This window comes from Trachymyrmex cornetzi, unplaced genomic scaffold (genome assembly GCF_001594075.2).
Source record: "Trachymyrmex cornetzi isolate Tcor2-1 unplaced genomic scaffold, Tcor1.1 scaffold129, whole genome shotgun sequence".
Taxonomy (NCBI): Eukaryota; Metazoa; Arthropoda; class Insecta; order Hymenoptera; family Formicidae; genus Trachymyrmex; species Trachymyrmex cornetzi.
In genome coordinates this window covers 1,158,053-1,163,069 of record NW_017295861.1, presented here as the reverse complement: position 1 = coordinate 1,163,069, position 5,017 = coordinate 1,158,053, and the positions used below count along the sequence as shown (strand labels likewise).

The 5,017-nt window shown below is 38.4% G+C and overlaps 1 protein-coding gene across 1 annotated transcript in view; it reads right to left on the bottom strand.

The window, feature by feature from the left end:
• The window catches only part of stet (stem cell tumor), a 449,207-nt gene extending 445,549 nt beyond the window's left edge, over positions 1-3,658 (bottom strand). Inside the window, exon 1 of the mRNA XM_018522193.1 lies at positions 3,336-3,658. The gene's annotated coding sequence lies outside the window, so the exon portion shown is untranslated. The remainder of the gene's footprint in view (positions 1-3,335) is intronic.
• Positions 3,659-5,017: the final 1,359 nt, after the last annotated feature.

Genomic DNA, 5,017 nt, shown 5'->3' with positions numbered 1-5,017 from the left:
TTTTCATACCATAAAAATTATGTCTAAGACATTTTGTCGAAAAATGAATAGTTTCGGAAATAATTGTTTGCTTCCATACTTTTTCCCCACCCTGTATAAATTGATCAGATTACAAATTAGTTCAGATTACAAATCATCAGATTACAAATTGCATATATTATAATACTTTAATTAGCATATTAAAATAAGACGTAGAAAATTAAATTAATTTACGATAGTGATATAATAAGCAAAATAATGGAAATCATTTATTTGCATTACGCAATATCTTCATTTATGATATCTCTTGTTATAAAATAATTTCTATTTAAAATCAATATAATTATAGAAAGTAATTCCCGTTTATATAAGTAATTATACAGTTGGACGTTCTATATAATCTATAAGTGATCTGTAAAACACTGTACAGTTCAATAGTCACAAAACCATAACCATAGTGCATCCCAAGCAGTCCAAACATCCCGGTTCATCTCTTTCTGTCTTTATTCCCCCCTCCCTTCCCCCCCCTCTCTCTCTCTCTCTCACCCTATCATGCACTCTTCTTTCGATGCTCACGCAAGCCACCCTCTGTTTCGGGCGAACGTCAACGCGTGGGTTACCCCACAGCGTCGTCTCGACCCCCGCAAAACCACCCGCATCCCCAACACACGCTCTCTTCTCCCCTTATCTAGTTCTCTTCGTGCCTCGACGATGTCTCGTAGATGTACTGCACAAAACTCGAGGGTTGTTCGAGACAAGCGCTAGGTCATCAACCTTGATTTCACGAAGCAATAGCTTGGAAAAAAAGTTCCATATTGACGATTTACAATATGATACCGAGTTTCGAGAGAAAAACAGATTAATAATTGGTTTTGAAATTTTACTTTTCACGAAAAATAAGCGAATTTTTTTCGTTAGTCAAGAAGAAATTTCGGAGATGTACTAGAATACTTTCAACATAAAACTTGATTTTTCTTTCATTAATTATTTAATTACATGGAACAGAATAATTAACAGAATAATATTAACAGAATAATATTCTAGAAATGAGAAGTCTCTGTAAAATCAAAGAATTAAGGCAGTTTTTAATCAGTCTAAAATGTTTCCGTCTAGATCATCATTCCACTTGAAGTGCAGGGATATCTTGACTCGTTCCCCTCACAATGCAGACATATCTCTTTACGGCTCACCCTACCGTAGAGTTGCATTACCGTCCGACGCTGATCCGTGACGCTTGTAAGATTTGTACGACGCGTCAAAAGTCAGTCTCGGATATGAGACGTGACGTGGTAAGTAGTCTTGCCATGTTACTGAGCGTACTGATCCACGTACAGGTCAATATGTACTAGAATCCATATAAGTGCACGTCTGTGTTTCACGTGGCAGAATATATTCGGCACCGTATTTTAATGCGAAAGTATGAGCACACAGGAAAATAAAATAATTTTCTTTGTTAAAATTCGTTTCAAATTAAATAAGCTCATTTTCTTCTAAAATAAGACGCTCGTTTTAGGAATATTGATATTTCACATATTTTCTTGTTATAATTCTTGTAATAATTAAACAATTATTATAATTATTATAATTCCTTCTTTTGAACCTTCCATGAGTATTTTCTTCAAAGAAGCTATGCGATTTGCGGGTTATCTCCGTAGCTTGATACATTGTTAAATGCCAACGTTTCGTGAACATTACAATTCACTCGTTAGAGCGAGAAACAACGTAATATTGTATCTCTCGCCCTGATGCAATTTTCACGAAACGTTAGCACTGAACAATGTATCAAGCCGTGGAGATAACCCGCAAACCGCATAGCTTCTTTGAAATATTTGTTCAGTTTATATAGTGTTGTGAGAAGTGTTCCGCAAAACAATATAATACATTCATATTTTCACTCGTATTAATACAGTGCCGGAGTTTATTAAAATACTTTTGAATGAACTTGTCAGTTTTAGTCATAAAGACTCCAGCTGTGATCTGAATATTGATTGTATAACTTTTTCACAGAACAGAAAAGTGAATATTTTTATGTATAGATGTACATATACATAAATACATAAAAAAATGTTCATTTTTCATGTTCCCATCCTAGAAAACATTACAAAATTCACCCTGAGTGAAATGTCATCAAATCATTTCGTTTTATGAAATGCTTCGTTTATATTTGTGGTAAACAACAGCAAGTACATAGTAGAGTTAAAAGATACGCAAACGTATCCATATGTATAAAGAAAGGCAGAATAAATTTTCAGTCAAGAGACTCTCGTTTATTATTTCGTATAAAGTACCATCATTATTAAATGTAGTGTATATCATTATTAAATGTAGGTACTCAAAACGATTAATGATTAAAGAAAAAATGTTATAAGAAATTGCAAAGAATTAATTAAAATTTTTTATTTAATTTTACAAACTATTTGAATTCTAATCTTACCAATTGTTAATCGTGCTGTAATCACTTTTAAATTTTTTTTCAAAACAATGCTTTCTATTTATAATGACTTTTTTTCAGACCTCGCGTCAATGCTGGCATAATCTTTCTAGAAATTGATATAATTCCGATTATTTGTGTCTCGATAAGAAAATTTGTTTCACGCACATTCATATGATATACGTTATATATATATATTTCCATCGTAAATAATAAACGTAAAAATGACTCCTACATGTCAATGCTAACGAAGCCAAGAGCTATTGAAACTATATTGCAGTTTCGAACGCTGTTTACGCAACATTTAAAATGTTCACGATTGCTCTGGTAAAAATTTTTCTCAAAATTTTCATATAATTTTAAAAAATTTGTATATAAATTTTAGAATTTTTTAGAGTTTCTGAATAATTTTATAATTCTTTAGAAATTTGCTTAGATTCTTTTAATTGGAATACTTTTTAGAAGTATTGAGAAAGTTTGCACACATAATTTTTCTAGAATTCTTTATTTACTATGAATTCATTATTTACATTATCAAAATACGTTATTTTTAGATTTATAAAATTTCTCACTCTGATGGAATCTTATAAAATCTGAAAAAGTTTAATGTTTTTCAGAAATTACAGAATAAGAAATCTTAGAAATTTTAGAACATCTTACTTTATAATTTTTTTAGTAAATCTCACTCTGAAGACTGAAGCTTTTTTCAAAACTGGCTCAATTTTCAACCTTTATAGAGTGAGAAGCCATTCTAAAGAATTTAGAGAGTAGAATTCACATATATATGGAAAATTCTATGAAACGATAACGTAAACTTTCTCACAATACTTATTTCTGAAAATTATTTTAAAAAATGCGCATAATAATTCAAAGAAAATTTTTCACCTGAGCGCATCAAAGTTAATTACATATTCGAGTGTTTTACCTTTCGCAAGATCGGTAAGAGTCATCCGCCGCTAACGAGATAATCCAGAAGCGAACAGGTGCGACAAGGTACATCCTCGAGCGCAGCGTCATAACCTCGCATCTCGCTGGCGGCGCATTTCGAAGTTGTGTGCGGCCACGAGCTGATACAACGAGCGAAGTCTGCAATCGCGTTCACGAACGCAATTCACAAACACATTCAACGCCCGGCAATCCCGGAATGCGGAATCGCGTGATTCCGACGACGCAGACGATACAGACGATGCAACACACGCGCGAAAATCTCATCAAAAACCATAAAAAACGAACGTCGCCGCGGACGGACTGCCGGCCGGCACGCGACAGTTCGGTTCGTCGGCTGGGGATCACGTGACACGTTCAAGATGCTCCCGCCGGCGATCACGTGACATTAAAAATTGAAACGTAGACCGAATTAGGCTAACTTCTCGTCTCTTGATTTTTTCCTGACACTCTGATTTTTACACGAGGCTATTTGTGTGCACAACGTTTACCGCTGCAGCGTTTTATTTTCGAAGCAAGAATATTGACGTCGATAACGGAAACTATTTTGGCTGTCGCTAAAATTAACGAGCAACAGATAAATATAATTTCGATTGCATTCACGCCGATAGGCCGTTCGTCCGTGGAACTGTAGGTCTGTTTATGTTGCACTTTTTGCACCTTCGATTTTTCTTTTTTCAACGGCCGAATATATATATATATATTTATCCCACTTTAGATACAAACATTTTTCGTGATTTTAAACAACGCGAACAGATCTTACGTATCCTCGAGTAGCAGTCACGTGGCCGTAGCACCATCCGGTATGTACATACACAATTTCAAATCACGCGTGGAACCCGCGGCGACGCAGTCGGGATGTATCGGGAGACAAACACGCGGCGCGTATCTCAACAGATTCAGTTCGGGCACGTCGGCGCCGGCGTTTCGTCGCGTAAAATCTCGAGTGGGGTGTGCGAGCGAAATTAGAGTAATTCCTTCACACACACACACGCGCGATCTGTATCGGCCAACGCTCGCGGTCAGCTTGAACGCGACATGCGGGACTGCGGCACGCGGCAGACACGCGCGCTCGCGCGATCGATAATACAGGTTGCCGCGCGACGCGACGCGACGCGGCGCCGATCGCGTCCGGTTACGGCCGATCGTGCACGAAGGAGCGGGGGGGGGGGGGCGCGGCGCACCTGTACACGTGCGGCGCGAAAAACGGCGTGCCGTTTCTCGGAAATGAAATCGGAGCGGAATCGAAGATTCAGACGCGCGACGGAGGGTCTGATTTTTATAGCCGCGCCGAACACGACGACGCCGTTCGACGCTGTCGACGGAAAACGCGTGACGCGACTGACTGCAAGTCTTGCCACCCTCGCCGATTCATCCCCAGCGTCTCTTCCCCCGCTATCTACCGACGCCCCCTTCGGATTCATTTCGCCCAACGTAGTTCGTCGGTCCGACCCCATGCCGACGATTCGAACGTGCACGCGCGCCGCGCGCCCGGCGTTGTTACGCTCGCCGACGCGACGCTAATTAATGGACCCCTAGCGATGCGCTTTCACCGTAATTGCGGAGATCCGGCACGTTGAGAGATCGAAGTGTAGAATAATCCAAATATATATTTATTTATGTATATTAGGTGTTAAACTTAATTCCTGCCGTTTTTCGTCT